The 17,956-nt window shown below is 38.5% G+C and overlaps 1 protein-coding gene across 10 annotated transcripts in view; it reads right to left on the bottom strand.

Annotated features, from left to right (window-relative positions):
* Positions 1–17,956, bottom strand: part of ACAP2 (ArfGAP with coiled-coil, ankyrin repeat and PH domains 2) — a 181,179-nt gene that overhangs the window by 126,476 nt on the left and 36,747 nt on the right. The window contains exon 1 of one of the 10 annotated variants that reach the window (XM_063722609.1): positions 16,908–17,194. The exons of 8 other annotated variants lie outside the window; for them this stretch is intronic. The gene's annotated coding sequence lies outside the window, so the exon portion shown is untranslated. Of the gene's footprint in view, positions 1–3,840; positions 3,978–16,907; positions 17,195–17,956 lie in introns of those variants that run through there. One more of the 10 variants, XM_063722610.1, reaches the window with a different exon arrangement.

Genomic DNA, 17,956 nt, shown 5'->3' on the forward strand with positions numbered 1-17,956 from the left:
TGTGCAATTCTACTAATTCACTTTTGTGAAACAACACATTTAAAGAAACGTAAGCAGCAAGGCACAGTGGCTCACGCCTGTAATCCCAGCACTTAGGGAGGCCGAGCTGGGCAGATCACTTGAGGCCAGGAGTCCTAGACTAGCCTGGCCAACAGAGCGAAACCCAGTCTCTACTAAAAATACAAAAAGTAGCGTCAGGCCAGGAGTTTGAGACCAGCCTGGACAACAAAGCAAGACTCAGTCTCTCAAAAAATTCAAAATAAAAAATGCTAGCTAGGCACGGTAGTGTGTGGCTGTAATCCCAGCTACTGGGGATTCTGAGGCAGGAGGATTGCTTGAGCCCAGGAGTTTCAAGTTACAATGAGCTATGACTGCACCACTGCGCTCCTTGCCTGGGCCACAGGGCAAGACTCCATCTCTCTTTTTTTTTTTTTTAAAGGGGGGAAGTAAAGACTAAATGAGGACTGTTCATATCATCAATCACAGTACATGACACAAAGAACAAAATCAATTCGCAGATTCTTTCTCTCCTTTAGCTTACCACTGAGATGACTTCTATTCATCAGTGAGACAGAACCACTCTGGGACATATGTTTAATAAACCAGTAAGTGAAATAAAAGAATTTACCCAACAATCTTTGAAATATTAAATGATAGATGTTATTTCTCTGCAATTCGCCCAGATTTTTATGAAGCATATAACTTTTATGAAAATGCAAGGCAATAAAGAGGCCAAAATTATAGACCCCTACCCTCCACAGCTTAAAATTTAATTTAAAAAAATCAAGTTATACACACATTAACAATGAAATAAAATATATGATTGAGCAGCAAAATGAGCAAAACAGAGAATAAGTAATAAGGGGGATAGACGTTAAGAGAAAGGGAAGAAAAGAGAAGACAATGAGCACAGTCACAAGGGTCAGCAAACAATTACCCAAAAGGCAAGTTTGACCCATAACCTGTTTTTACAAAGTCTATATAAGCTAAAAATGGTTCTTACATTTTTAAGTGGCTGAAAAATATTTTCAAAAAATAATATTTTGTGATGCATGAAAATTATATTAAACTCAAATTTCTGTTCCTCTAAAGTTTTACGGAAGCAGAGACAAGTTAATTCACTTCAGTACTCTCTATAGCAGCTTTCACGCCATAATGGCATAGTTGAGTAGTTGCAAGAGAGACCATATGGCCCACAAAGCATAAAATATTTACTATCTGGCCCTTTACAGAAAAAGTTTACTGACCCTTAAGAATGTCAAATATAAGAACATGAATGAAAAACTTTTCTCATATATGAAATACATAAAAGAAAATAAAATTTGGACTTAGCTCTAGCTGTCTGTACTCTAAGAAGCTGAATAAGCCCAGAATTCAGAAAAACAGATACTTTATTTTTAATAACAATACCTTCATTCTTTTATCTATTCATGCATCATAGTTTTTTATTATCAATTGAAAAATAGTTACCTAAAAACATCAAACTAGAAGAGAAGACGAGCGCGGTGGCTCATGCCTGTAATCCCAGCACTTTGGGAGGCTGAAGTGGGTGGATCACATAAAGTCAGGAGTTCAAGACCAGCCCAGCCAACATGGTGAAACCCCTTCTCTAATAAAAATATGAACATTAGCCAGACATGGTGGCAGGCACCTGTAATCCCAGCTACTAGGGAGGCTGAGGCAGGAGAATCGCTTGAACCCAGGAGGCGGAGGTTGCGGTGAGCTGAGATCATGCCATTGCACTCCAGCCTGGGACACAAGAGCAAAACTCCATCTCAAAAAAAAAAACAAATAAGAAAACTAGAAGAGAAAAAAATCCAATAGCAAGTTTAACACCAAGACATGGCTATGAAATGAATGAGGCTCAAAAATAGAACTCCCTCCACTCAGATAACTGCATATTCTTGTTGTAGCAATAAACTTTTCTAAGCTACTGTTTGTAAAAGAGTATACACTAAAATAACTAAATACATTAAATGTGTAACACGAGCATTACATTTTCCTTATAAAATTATTTGAAAGAAAAAAGAAGTATGGGCCAGGCATGGTGGCTCACATCTGTAATCCCAGCACTTTGGGAGGCCGAGGTGGGCGGATCACTTGAGGTCAGGAGTTCAATACCAGCCTGGCCAACATGATGAAAACCCATCTCTACTAAAAACACAAAAATTAGCCAGGCATGGTGGCACATGCCTGTAATCCCAACTACTTGGCAGGCTGAGGCAGGAGAATCGTTTGAACTCGGGAGGCAGAGGTTGCAGTGAGCCAAGATCGCGTCACTGCACTCCAGCCTGGGAGACAGAGTGAGACTGTGTCTCAAAAAAGAAAAAAAAAAAGAAGTATGCTAAATAATTATTTTTCCCATCCATTTAAAATCCTTAAAAACCAACAACAACCACCAAAAAAAAAAAATCTTCGCTCCAACTTGGCAATAGCCTTAAAATGAAATTAATAATTTAAAATTAGGTCACATGGTGATGCACTCCAAATTGCCAATAGCAGGATATGCAAGATCATTAATAGGGACATAAATATCCTCAAACATTAAAGGTGGATTTCAGGCTGTAAGTCATAACTACCTAATAAAAAATCATCAAATAGAAATAAATACTCAAAATGTGCAGATTTTGAAACTGCTGTATTCCTTTGTTTTATATGATACATGTATTTCTAAAAGCTGCATGTAAATTGAATAACCATTTAGAGACTCAGGAGATGTATGTGCCCATCATAGTATCTATCATCCTAAGTCAACTTCCTCTTTCAGCTCAACAGCCTTATGTACCTTGGGCAATGCTGGACTATTCTTTGCAAGGAAAGGACAACAACTGCATCAAGGATGGCCCACTGACCCAAGGGCAGTCCTGGGATTTGTTAAGTGGTTAAAAAAGAGTGACGAAAAGGCCCTATACCGATGAGATTAGTCCCCTCTGTTTTTGACCAGAAAACAACACAGCACACACTCTAGAAACCTGGTTTTTAATAGAAATCTCCCATTAAATACTTTTATAATGTGAATGGCCACCCCTTATTAGTTTGGTTAAGTTCTGGGTCCTTTATGCTGGGTCTCTACAACATCTTTATGTTGAGAGGCAGTAGAATAAAGTTGAAAAAAAAAAGAAAACTTCTTGTGTTTGAATCGCTACTATACTTATTAGCTGTGTAATGATGAACAAGTTGTGTTCCAATTTCTTCTCTAAAACACAGATAAACAAGTCTCTCCCACAGAGACGTATGACAAATGTGAATATGCATGTGAAAACACTAAGTCAGTGAATGTCAGCTATGATTATTTACACAGTGTTAAAGAAAACACACAATCTCTTTTTGTTTTCATGTTATGGGGCCACATGAGAAGAAAGCAGTAACAAGATCATCACATACTTCCAAAATGAATTTGAAATAGTCTGAAAAAGGGGCAAAATACAGTTAAAACAGGCCTACGATCAGCAATTAAAACAGCAAATCTAATTTCCTTTAAGAGAAACACTTCTAGGAGTGCAAAAGGCTTATTGGAAGAAAGACAAAAACACAATACTGCTGTCCCTTTCCAAAGATCACACATCAAATACAGACTGGAGTCCTCTCCTAACTTCCTAACTTCAATCTAGACTAGAGGACTACATACATATGACATATAAGATGATGAACTATTTAAAAATCCACTTGGTTTCTAAGGTTATCAAGGTAGGTTCTATCCAACTCCTCTAAGAGCCTAAAAACAGAGGAGAACCAACGCAGAATCAGTATGAAGGAAGGTTACAGTTCTAAATTTATATTTACACTTAATCTTAGCCAAAAGGCCAAGAAGCAACTGTATATTTGTTACATAATAATAACCTTTTATAAATGTCTCCACTGGCCAGGCATGGTGGCTCACGGCTGTAATCCCAGCACTTTGGAAGGCCAAGGCAGGTAGATCACGGGAGGTCAGGAGTTCGAGGCCAGCCTCATCAACATGGTGAAACCCAGTCTCTAATAAAAATACAAAATTAGCCAGGCGTGGTGGCGCATGCCTGTTATCCCAGCTACTCGGGAGGCTGAGGCAGGAGAATTGCTTGAACCCAGGAGGCAGAGGTTGCGGTGAGCCAAGATCGTGCCACTGCACTCCAGCCTGGGCAACAAGAGTGAAACTCCAACTCTAAATAAATAAACAAATAAACAAATAAATAAAATGTCTCTGCCTTCATTGTTTTCAGAAGTTTCAATGGATGAAATTAAAAGGTCTTTCTTCTCTATTATCTTAGAGATGTTGTAACTGCTCCTATGTGCTCAAATTGGTCTACTAAGCAAACCTAGCTAGATCCATGAGAAATTCAGTCCTGTAATAGGAAAGGGAGTAGTGGAAAAACAAACTAGAAATGGAAACCAACATTTTAGTCTGTCAACTAATATGATCCCTTGAGAAAATCATTTAATCATACCAGACCTCAGTTCTCTCACTCTGGAACAGCTTGAATATCACTTCAAGACCTAACATTCCATTATTTGGGATTAAGCATTCAAAGGAAAGCTATTGGGTTGGGGCAAAAGCAATTGCGGTTTTTGCCATTACTTTTGCACCAATCTAATAGAACCTGGATTTGTTTTCTTTTAAGTAAGATTTCCTCCAGGCCCTTGCTTGTGCTTTCAAAAGAGTTAAGGGAGGAAAAAAATGTTTAACCCATAAAAAAAACCTCACCAGATTTTATATTAACCAGTTTCATTTATCTTCTCAAAAGTCTCCTCTGCATAGTTCTTAAAAGACAAGGAGTACGAATATAGATGAAAATAGTGGGATTTTTAAAGTTTTTTGTTTGGCTTAATATTTTGGAGGAAAACAGATTTATTTTATTTTTTTAGAGACAGGATCTCATTATGTTGACCAGTCTGGTTTTGAACTCCTGGCCTGAAGCAATCCTCCCATCCCAGCCTCCCAAAGTACTAGGATTACAGGCGTGAGCCATCACACTTGGCCAGAAAAAAAAATTTTGTTTTCCATCCACATGTGTATCTTTCTAAGCAAGCCCCATTATATTTCTGTTTTACAGACTGTACACATTACTCTGCCACTTCTCAGTGGAAAAAAAAAAAACATTTTTTTTAAAAAGCAGCTAAAAAAAAAAAAAATCTATAATCCTTTCCCCTCACATTTTCCCGTCAATACACAGTATCCAAAATAAAACCATCAGGGGCCAGGGAGGAGTATTAATTGAAAAGGCACCGGGCGCGGTGGCTCACGCCTGTAATCCCAGCACTTTGGGAGGCCGAGGCAGGTGGATCACGAGGTCAGGAGATCAAGACCATCCTGGCTAACACGGTGAAACCCCGTCTCTACTAAAAAATACAAAAATATTAGCCGGGCACGGTGGCAGGCACCTGTAGTCCCAGCTACTCCGGAGGCTGAGGTAGGAGAATGGCAGGAATCTGGGAGGTGAAGTTTGCAGTGAGCAGAGATCACGCCACTGCACTCCAGCCTGGGAGACAGAGCAAGACTCTGTCTCAAAAAAAAAAAAAAAAGAAAGAAAGAAAAAGAAAAAGAAAAAGAAAAGGCAACCAAATCACAGCACAAGGTTGAGATGCAAATAGTATGGCCCTGGTGAATGAATATCATACTCTTAAGTCATAACTCAGATATCAACAACCCCTTTAAATCCCAGCTCATGATATAAAAAATAAAAAATTTTAAAAAAGGAAGAACTTAAAATATTATCCAGATAATAGGGCCGGGTGCAGTGGCTCACACCTGTAATCCCAGCACTTTGGGAGGCCGAGGTGGGAGGATCACCTGAGGTTGGGAGTTCGAGACCAGCCTGACCAACATGATGAAACCCTGTCTCTACTAAAAATACAAAATTAGCCAGGTGTGGTGGCGCATGCATGTAATCCCAGTTACTCGGGGGGGCTGAGGCAGGAGAATCGCTTGAACCGGGGAGCCAAAAGTTGCGGTAAGCCGAGATCACACCATTGCACTCCAGCCTGGGCAACAAGAATGAAACTCCGTCTCAAAAAAACAAACAAAAATTACACATACATATATATATATACGTATATATATATACGTATATATATGTGTGTGTATATATACGTATATATGTGTGTGTATATATACGTGTATATATATATACGTATATATATGTGTGTGTATATATATACGTATATATATATTCCAGATAATCATACTACATGGAGAATTTGAGGTGGGAGGAGAGGCCTATAGAATCTTCTGTTCCTGGGGCTTCAGCTTCTCATATTAACAGGTATATGATTTCAATAGTCACTTCCAAATTTGCTCTGCATAAAGATAGTAGCTATATACAGTCATTTTTAACATGTGTAGTGGCAAATATTCATTATTGACAGAATACTAACATAAGGAAATACTAGTAATGTTTTAAGTGTGATCAAAGATGAAGTTATTCTTTTTCTCTTAAAAAAAAAAACTTTTTAAAGTTGACTTTCTACAAAATCATTCCATTTCCAAGAATTCTTATCATTGTAGTAGGCTTCAACATGACAGGAAAATTAAGTTATCACTGCTTAAAGGGTTAAAATCAAATTTTCAAGCAAAGCAGTTAAAGTTTGCTGTTATTAGTAGAGTGTCACAGGCAATACATCTAAGGAGAAGACAGCATTGTAAACTTCATGATTCATAAAAGGGGCAGAGGAGATTTCCATGAAGAAAGAACATTGTAGCTGATAATAATGAAAAGACAACCAAGTATTTCAAAGATGGGATATAAGCAGCCCCTCAATGAGAGAAGGAAGCAAGATGGTAGGGATATTTAGGGACAGGCCCAGACAAAACTGTCAAAAATTAGAATCAGAGGCCAGGCGAGGTGGCTCATGCCTGTAATACTGGCAATAGTTTGGGAGGCCAAGGCAGGAGGACAGCGTGAGCCCAGGAGTTTCAGACCAGCCCAAGCATCATAGCAAGACTCCGTCTCTAGAATTAACTAATTAATTAACTACATTATAATCAGAAACCTGCCATATTCCTGCTTTTATGGCTGTTCCCCATTACCCTTTTCAGGAATTGGAAGTGGTACTGGAGGCACAGAATATCCTGCAAATCACAGCAGGTAGGGAACCAAATACTCAGCCTTGCAGGGTTCTCTCCATGACCTACCACGAGCTGCTCAACAATCACACCTATAACTTTCCCAGACTCCTCCATAAACAACCAAGCATCTGTATTAATACATAATAAATGTTATTCTGCATTACATCTTCCTATGTTTTATAATCTACATGCCACCTTCATGCATGATATCACATTTGTATATTAAGAGAAGACTAGGCTGGGCGCAGTGGCTCACGCCTGTAATCCCAGCATTTTGGGAGGCCGACGTGGGTGGATCTCTTGAGGTCAGGAGTCTGAGACCAGTCTGGCCAATGCAGTGAAACCCTGCATTTTAGTACAGTGAAACCTGTACTAAAAATACAAAAAAATTAGCCAGGCGTGGTGGTGCACGCCTGTAATCCCAGTTACTCTGGTGGCTGAGGCAGGAGGATCACTTGAACCCGGGAGGCGGAGGTTGCAGTGAGTTGAGATTGTGCCACTGCGCTCCAGCCTGGGCGACAGAGTGAACTCTGTATCCAAAACAAAGAGAGAAGACTACAGAAGAGTAACGTGAAATACAAAGAGAAAAGCATTGAGTACATGAGCGACAACCCCAGAATCACAGAATCTTGAATTGGGAGAAAACTTAGTAAACTGCTAAATGACAGAACTATTAGATGAAAGTAAAGCAGCTGTGTTTAAAAAACCATTTTACACAGTATTTCATCTCCATTAAGCCCCAGAAATTTTACAAGATCTGTAAAGAGGAAGCTGAATACAAATTTAAGAGCCTAATAAACAGGCTCAGGGTTTTAAAGACAATCTTCACACCATAAACCACCTGGGATGGTAAACTTCTAACACTGAAGCACCTTCTACTCCTTAGCAGAATGAGCACCCCACCACCACCATTTCCACAGAGCACTCTGCGCACTTCAAATAGAGCGCCCGACATTCAATTTACTAAAGATAATTAAATTATTGGTCATTATGTCTAGACTGAGGGCCTCAAAAGCAGACACTATGATTCATTTAGCTATCTCTAGCTCAGCTAGTTACCAGGCAAACATTTGTTGAATGAGTGGATGAATGGAGCATTTAAAACAACTATGTTATTTGCGGCCTGGGGTCACTCAAAATGGTTATATACCTGTATCTCAGTATACATGTATTTATGTGTAACTTTCCAATTCCCTCTTGCTCCAGCCTTGTTGTTATTCCAATCTGCTATGCCCTCTCCAGCCTTATATAAATGCTACTATAAAAGTCTCCAGAAAAAAATAAAAGAATAAAGAACTACAAACAATTGCATAAACTTTAAAGTTATAATGAAAAAAGGAAAAAGTATTTTGGCATACAAGGTCATACCTATTTACCTATATGTAACCATTATTATAGGTATAATTTTTTAAGTTGACAGAAAAAGAAAATTTTTATAATATAATACTCTTCTAGAATAATACAGATTTGGACTTCTAAAACAGGCCTTGACAGAAATTTGACAGGAGCTAAGGAGGTATTCACTCCACCACAAGCACAAAATTACATTATCATGATTTCTTCAATGCATTCAATTTATGATCAGACAGGATCCCTGGATGCTCGAAGAAAAGAATCGAACAAGTTATACTAATCAGAAGCAGGGAAAAGTTTAAAAGCAACAACTTATAATTTATTTTTTAGAAAACACCATTCCTAGAAAAATTCTGGCAAATGAAGAAATTTCCCTTTTCTCTAACAACAAACGGCAGCAAATGTCTATTGTTTGGAATATAGGAACAAAATAAACAATGATCCTTGCCATCCCAGAGCTTACATTCTGAAGGGGAAGACAAGCTATAAACAGTAAACATCATCAATAAGTCAATCGTATGGTATGCGATAAGGTGGTAAGTACTATGGGAAAAAAGGAAAGCGAAATAAGGGGAGAGAGGGACAGCTACAATTTTACTATTTAAAATTGATCAAAATAGTCCTCACTGAGAAAGTGACATTTGAGCAAAGACCTGAAGTAACACAGTGAACCATGCAGACAAGGGTGTTCACAGGCAGAAAAAGCCACCAATGCAACATTCCTGGAACGTTCAATAGCAAGGAAGCCTGTATGGCCAAAACAGAACCAGAAAGGGAGAGAGCTGCAGAAGAAGTCAGAATACTAATGGAGAGCCCCATCACATTCAGAACCTTGTAGGCCCATAGCAATGATAATAGCAGCTATCCTGGGTAACTACTGAAAGGTCTGCACCAGAGAAGAAACATGCTGTAAAGTATTTTGTCAAGACTCATTCTGGCTGCTATGTGGAGAAGACTGCAAAGAAACAAAAGAGGAAGAAGCAAAGAGACTAGTAAGGAGGCTACAGCAGTCATCCAGATGGAAGATGAAGATGGCTCAAGGTAAGCACCAATCAGTGGTGAGAAATGCTAAGATTCTGGATATATTTTGTATGTAGAGCCAAGAAGATTTCTTGATGAATAAGATGTGACATGCAAGCATATGCATGCGTACACGAGGTACAGGTAAATGTGTAATCAAGTATAATTTCAAAGTTTCAGGTTGGAGCAATAAGAAAAATAGTTACAACCAACTGAGATGGGGAAGACTACAGGCAGAACAGATTTAGGGAAAGAAGATCTAGAGTTCAGTTTTGGATTTGACTCCAAAATATTTACTAGATATACAAGTGATGACTTCAAATAGGTAGATGCACATGAGTCTAGAGTTTAGGAGAGAAGTCTGAGTTGCAGGTATAAGTTTAGTAATCAAGAGCACATAGATAGTATCAGCAGCCATAAGACTGGACATTATCAAAATAAAAAGTAAAGATAGAGATGACTTAAGCTTTGGGGCATTTTGACATTAAAGGTCAGAAGAATGAAAAGAATCCGAGAAGCAGCAACTGATGACATAAGAAGAAAACCAGGCCCCGTGCGGTGGCTCATTCCTATAATCCCGGCTCTTTGGAAGGCCGAGGTGCAAGGATCACTTGAGCCCAGGAGTTCAAGACCAGCCTAGACAACATACATACATACACACATAAAATAAGAAGAAAACCAAGAGGGTGTCATAGAGAAGAGAAGTGAAAAAAGTGTATCAAGGAAGAAGGAGTGATCAAGTATGTCAAAAGCTGTTGACAGGTCAAACAAGAGGACTAAGAATTAACATCAGGTTTAAGTCAAATTAAAATGGCTGAAAAACAATTTTAGAAACATTGAAAAACACTTCTGACCTGATATTTTTGATGAACCAAAAACGTGCTTCTAAGGAAGAGATCAAATATTTTTAAATATCCCAGAAATATAAAATTATTGAATTATAGGCAGCACATGAGAATAAAAATGTTCCCAACTAGATACCCTGAAAACACATAGTAACATTCAGGAAGAAAGGTAAGTAACCAGATTCTCTGCCTCCCCTTTCCATTCTCAACCCATTCCGCGAAGCTAAAGGTAATTCATTGGATGAAAAAAAAATCTTCATTTTCTTTCTCAGAAGGCTGAGGCAAAAGTTCTATTGCCATATATATACACACACATATATATTTATATATATACACACATATTTATATATATACACACACATATATATTTATACATACAGACACATCTATTTATATATACACACATATATATTTATATAAATTTATATAATTATAATATATAATTTCTTTTTTTTTTCGGAGACAGTCTTGCTCTGTCACCCAGGCTGGAGTGCAGTGGCGCAATCTCGGCTCACTGCAACCTCTGCTTCCCAGGTTCAAGTGATTCTCCTGCCTCAGCCTCCTGAGTAGCTGGGATCACAGATGAGCACCACCACACCCGGCTACTTTTTTGTCTACTTTTAGTAGAGACGGGTTTCACCATGTTGTCCAGGCTGGTCTCAAACTCCTGATCTCAAATGATCTGCCTACCCCAGCCTCCCAAAGTGCTGTGATTACAGGCGTGAGCCACCGCAACCACCCTATTGCCACTTATTTTAAACAAACAGTCTAACTCCTACAAATACAAAGACTGCTAATCTAGCTCTCACTCTCCATGAGACAAGGTACAGACAGATCAAGATCTGTGCTTTCTTGTCTTTCTATAAAATTAGGACTGATTGCAATCCAACTCTATGGTTCATTTTGTATGGCTATGGTTACTGTTACGCTTTGCTGATGAACTCTCAAAATTAAAGGAACACATATACAAGCCCAATCACTTCCAATTAATTTCATTAACTGTTAAGGATGATGTATTGGTCTATTCTTTCATTGCTATAAACAAAAACCTGAGGCCTGGTGCAGTGGCTCACGCCTGTAATCCCAGCACTTTGGGAGGCCGAGGTGGGCAGATCACAAGGTCAGGAGTTCGAAACCAGCCTGACCAACGTGGTGAAACCCCATCTCTATTAAAAATACAAAAATTAGCTGGGTGTGGTGGCGGGCGCCTGTAATCCCAGCTACTCAGGAGGCTGAGGCAGGAGAATTGCTTGAACCCAGGAGGCGGAGGTTGCAGTGAGCCAAGACTGTACCACTGCACTCCAGCCTAGGCGACAGAGCAAGACTCCATCTCAAAAAAAAAAAAAAAAGTATCTGAGACTGGGTAATTTACAAAGAAAAGAGGTTTAATTGGCTCATGGTTCTGCAGGCTGTATAGGAAGCATGATAGTGGCTTCAGGAAGGCCTCAGGAAACCGAATCATGGCAGACGGCAAAGGGGAAGCAAATGCGTCTTACATGGCCAGAGCAGGAGCCAGGGGCAGGGGGAGGAGTTACACGCTTTTAAACGAACAGATCTTGTGAGAACTCTATCACAAGAACAGCACCAAGAGCACGATGGTAAACCATTCATGAGAAACTGCCTCCATGATCCAATCACCCCCACACCAGGCCCCACCTCCAGCAACGGCGATTACAATTTAACATAAGATTCGGGCGGGAACACAGATCCAAACCATATCAGGTGGCTTATACATTCTGTCCTACAAATTTAGCAATCTTGTCTTTCAGCAATAAACATAACTGGAAAACTGGGTTACCTCTGCTTGAATAATCAATCTAGCTACATTAACCTTAATGCAATCACATCGAGAATCAAGAGTCAAGAATCTTTATACTTCAAAATTTATTTTCTGTCAGTTAAGTCCTCATCCTCTTATTTAAATATCCTCATATTCTAAAGGAGATTGTGTAATTTAAGTGATAGATTGTAAAACTTCAGTCATGTGTACTCAGGCTGGGCATTTATTTATATTCCATAGTTTATCACTGATTTACCATGGCTAGGAAAGGACTACAGATACAGTGGATACTCATTAAAACACCTGTTGATTTCTACAGCATCATAGTTGCACATTCCTGCTGGTACCTAATATTACCATCTAAATAACAGACAACTATTCATCCCAAGACACCAGATTGAGAGAACTAAAAATCCTGGCCTCAAGTGATCCTCCCACTCTGACCTCCCACAGTTGAGTTTACAGAGGTGAGCCTTCTTTTCTTTCTTCTAAGCTACAGGTTTCATCAAACACTCAGTTCCCCTTTTGTTCCAGATAGTTTGTATTTTGAGTAAATATTTCATATGCCTTTATTCTTGGCCCTAGATTTTACCACTTTACATTGATTGGATTTGAGTAAGTCTGCTGACAGCTTTGACAGTTAGTCATGTACTTACCTTCGTAAAACTCATAAGTATACACTTCCAAGGAAGTATAAACTAAGACACACTACAAGTTCAAAATATGTTGTGTTTAACAGAATTCAAGGAGAAAGAAATGTAAACTACTAAAATTTTTGCAGACAGATAGATTGGCTTAAATGCTTAAATATTATCTGTCCTATAGCTTAAATCTTGTCATGTAACATATTTAAATACGTCTTTAATGACCCACCTTATATAAAGATCCTATGAGAGAGAGAGGGAGAGAGGAAGGAAGGCAGACAGGCAAAAAAAAGACATTTTCACTTCATAAAAATTTAAATATCTGTACATGCAACATAAAAAAATGCAGTTAAATAATTATTAGTGAATAGAAATAAAATTTTGAAACTAAACTTATAGAAAGAATATTTTTAGTTAAAAAAAAACAAAAACAAAAAAAAAACAAGCCAGGGGTGGTAGCTCCATGTCTATGATCCCAGCACTTTGGGAAACTGAGGTGGGAGGATTGTCTGAGCCCAAGAGTTTGAGACCAGCCTGGGCAACATAGCAAGCCTCCATCTTCACAAAAAAAGTTTGAGTTATTTTTTAAATTAAAAAAAGGAAAACATACCTTAAAAATATAGTTATAAATGCTCACATTAAAAAACAAGAAAGGACTGGGCACAGTGGCTCACACCTGTAGTCCCAACACTTTGAAGAGCCAAGGCAAGCGGATCACTTAAGCTCAGAAGTTTGAGACAAGCCTGGCAACATGACAAAACCCCATCTCTACAAAAAATACAAAAATTAGCCGGGCATGGTGGTACATGCCTATAGCCCCAGCTACTTGGGAGGCTGGATCACTTGAGCCTGTAGGTAGATGTTGCAGTGAGACGAGATGATGCCACTGCACTCCTGCCTGGGCAACAGAGTAAGACTCCGTCTCAAAAGAAAAAAGAAAGATCTCAGATCAATAACCTAACTTTATGACTTAAGGAACTAGAAAAAGAAGACCAAACCAAAACCAAAGCTAGCAGGTGGAAAGAAAGAAAGATTACAGCAAATATAAAAGAAACCGAAAATATAAAAACGACAGAGAGAAGTCAATGAAACCAAAAACTCGTTCTTTGAAATAGCAACAAAATGACAAACTTTTAGCTCTACAGAATTTTTTTTAAGGAGAAGACTCAAATTACTAAAATCAGAAGTGAAAATGGGGACATTACTACCAATTCCAGAGAAATAAGATTATAAGAGAGTACTACGAGCAAGTATATGCCAACAAACTGGACAAGCTAAGTGAAATGCAAAATTCCTAGAAACACAACTTATCAAGACTTTAATCTTTTCTCATAAAGAGAAAATCTGAATAGACTTATAACTAGTAAAAAGATTGAATCTGTCATCAAAAATCTCCAAAACAGGCCAGGCATAGTGGCTCATGCCTGTAATCCCAGCACTTTGGGAGCCCAAGGCAGGCGGATTGCTTTCAGCTCAGAAGTTCCAGACCAGTCTGGGCAACACAGTGAAACCCTGTCTCTACAGAAGATACAAAAATTACCCGGGCATTGGTGGCTCACACCTGTAGTCACAGCTACACGGGAAGCTGAGGCACAAAAATCACCTGAACCCGAAAAGCAGAGGTTGCAGTGAGCGGAGATTATGCCATTGGACTCCAGCCCAGGTGACAGAGTGAGATCCTGTCTCAAAAAAGGAAAAAAAAATTAAGTCCTAGACCTAATGGCTTCACTGGCAAATTCTACCAAGCATTTAAAGATGAACTTACACCAATCCTTCTCAGACTTTTCCAAAAAAGTGAAGAGGAGGAAAACTTCCAAACTCATTTTATGATGCCAGCATTACCCTGATACCAAAGCCAGACACTACTGGAAAAGAAAACTATGGAACAATATCCCTTATGAACACTGATGCAAAAATTCTCAACAAAAGACTAGCAAACTGAATTCTACGGCATAGTAAAAGGATTATACACCATGACCTAGTAGCATTTATTCCTGGAATGCAAGGATAATTCAACATATGAAGAAAAAACAATGTACTATACCACATAAACAGAATGAAGGGAAAAAAATCCATGATCATCTCCATTGATGCAGAAAAATCATATTGACAAAATTCTTTTTTTCATGATAAAAACATTTAACAAGGCCAGGCGCGGTGGCTCACACCTGTAATCCCAGCGCTTTGGGAGGCTGAGGTGGGCGGATCACAAGGTCAGGAGATCAGGACCATCCTGGCTAACACAGTGAAACCCAATCTCTACTAAAAATACCAAAAAAATTAGCTGGGCGTGGTGGCGGGCACCTGTAGTCCTAGCTACTCGGGAGGCTGAGGCAGGAAAATGGCGTGAACCCAGGAGGCGGAGCTTGCAGTGAGCCGAGATCGCGCCACTGCACTCCAGCCTGGGTGACAGAGCAAGACTCTGCCTCAAAAAAAAAAAAAAAAACTTAACAAAAAGGAATAAAAGGAACTACTTCAACATAATAAAAGCCATATACCAAAAAACCACAGTGAACATCATACTCTACGGAAAGCTTTTCCTATAAGATTAGAAAAAAGGCAAGGATGCTGCTTTCAACACTTCTATTCAACACAGCACTGGAAGTCCTAGTCAGAGTCACTAGGCAAGAAAAAGAAAAAAAAAAAAAAAAGGATTCAAATTGAAAAGGAAGAAGTAAAAGTATTTCTGTTTACAGACAATATGACCTTATTTTGTATGTAGAAAACCCTAAAGATTCCACAAAGGAACCTGTTAGAATAAATGAATTCCTCAAAGTAGCAGGATACAGTCAACACACAAAAATTAGTTGCATTTCTATACACACTGAGAATGTACAATCTGAAAAGGAAATTAAGAAAACAATGGCATTTATAATAGCATCAAAATAGTCAAAACACTTAGAAAATCACTTAACCAACAAGTTGAAAGGCTTGTACAATAGAAACTATACGGCATTCCTGGAAAAAAAAAAAAAGTACAAAAGAAATAAACAAATGGAAACATATCCCATGTTAATGAATTGGAAGACTTAATATTGTTAAGATTTCAATTACCCAAAGCCTTCTACAGATTTAATGCAATTCTTGTCAAAATCACAATGATGTTTTTTGTAGAAATAGAAAAAACTGGCTGGGCACAGTGGCTCATGCCTGTAATCTCAGCACCTTGGGAGGCCGAGGAGGGAGGATCACTTGAGGTCAGGAGTTCAAGACCAGCCTGGCCAAAACGGTGAAACCCCATCTTTACTAAAATACAAAAATTAGCTGGGTGTGGTGGCGGGCGCCTATAATCCCAGCTACTAGGGAGGCTGAGGCAGAGAATTGCTTGAACCTGGGAGACGGATGTTGCAGTGAACCAGGATTGCGCCACTGCACTCCAGCCTGGGTAACAGAGTGAGTGAGACTCCATCTCAAAAAAAAAAAAAGAGAAATAGAAAAACCTATCCTAAAATTCATATGAAATCTCAAGGGACAATGGATAGCCAAAACAATCCTGAAAAAGAACAGCAAAACTGGAGGATTCACATTTTCTGATTTCAAAACTTACCACAAAGCCACAGTAATCAAACAGATTAATACTGTCATAAAGACAGCCACATAGACCTCCAGAATAGAACACACTCCAGAATTAACCCTCATATATATAGTCAAATGATTTTTGTCAAGAGTGTCACTACAATTCAATGGGGAAAAGACAGTCCTTTCAACAAGTGGTGCTTGTAAAACTGGATATCCACATGCAAAAGAATGAAGACCCTTACCTAACACCACATATAAAAATTAAAAGAGATCCATGACTGAAATGTTAAGATCTAAAACTATAAAACTCTTAGAAGAAAACATAGGTTAAAAGCTTTATGACACTGAATTTGGTAATGATTTCTTGGATATGATACCAAAAGCACAGGCAACTAAAGACAATAGACAAACTGCACTTTATAAAACTGAAAAATTTTGTGTATCAAAAGACACAGAGTAAAAAATCCATCCACAGAATGGGAGAAAATATTTGCAAATCATCTGGTAAGGGATTAATATCCAGATTACACAGAGAACTCCTAAAACTCAACAACAAAGACACAAACAACATGATGCAAGAATGGGCAAAGGATCTGAATAGACGTTTCTCCAAAGACGATATACGAATGGCCAATCAGCACATGAAAAGAAGGTCAACATCACTAATCATTAGGGAAACACAAATCAAAACTACAAGATACTACCTGCTATGGTTTGAATGTTTGTGTCTCTCCAAAATTCATGTTGAAACTTGATCTCCATTGTCACAGTATGAAGAGGTGGGGCCTTTGGGCAAGTGATGAAGACATGAGGGCTCCGCCTTCATGAATGGATTAGTGCTCTTATAAAAGAGGTTGAAGAAAGGGTCCTAATGCTCCCTTTTTTGCCCTTCCACCTTCTGCCATTGAGGACACATCAACAAGGTGCCATCTTGAAAGCAGAGATAGCTGGCCCTCAGCAGACACTAATCTGCTGGCATCTTTATCTTGGACTTCCCAGCTCCAGAACTGTGAGAAATAAATGTATATTATTTATAAATTATCTAGTCAGTGCTATTCTGCCATCGATGCAGGAACAGACTAAGAAGCCATCTCACACCCATTAGGATGGCTACTAAAAAAAAACATAACAAGTGTCAATGAGGACATGGAGTCACTGGATCCCTTGTGCACTGTTGGTGGGAATGTAAAATGATACCACTATTGTGGAAAGCACTATGGCAACACTTCAAAAAATTAAAACAATTACCATGTGATCTAGCTGTTCCACTTCTGAGTATATACTCAAAAAACCTGAAAGCTGAGTATCAAAGAAATATTTGTATACCCATGTTCACAGCCGCATTATTCACAATAGATAAAACGTGGAAGCAATTCAAGTGTCCACCAACAGAAAAATGGGTAAGCACAACATGACGTATGCATATAACAGAATATGCATCCTTTTACGTAATATGAATGTACTTAATACCACTGAGCTGCATACTTAAAAAATGGTCAAGACAATAAGTTCTATGTGTATTTAAACACAATTTTTTAAATTGGAAGAAAAAATACATTAAAACAATTTTCACATTAAAAGGCACATATTTTATTTAGCTATTTCCTTGGTAATCTACAATATTTTTCCTCTAACTGGCATATTCCTCATACAGGGCAATTTCAGAGGAATAAATTTCTAGATCAAACCATGGAGAGACTTACAGATAATTAACAAAATAAAATAAATATGCAGCATTAAAACTCACACTGTA

The sequence above is a fragment of the Pongo abelii genome, chromosome 2, assembly GCF_028885655.2.
Source record: "Pongo abelii isolate AG06213 chromosome 2, NHGRI_mPonAbe1-v2.0_pri, whole genome shotgun sequence".
NCBI classification, from domain to species: domain Eukaryota; kingdom Metazoa; phylum Chordata; class Mammalia; order Primates; family Hominidae; genus Pongo; species Pongo abelii.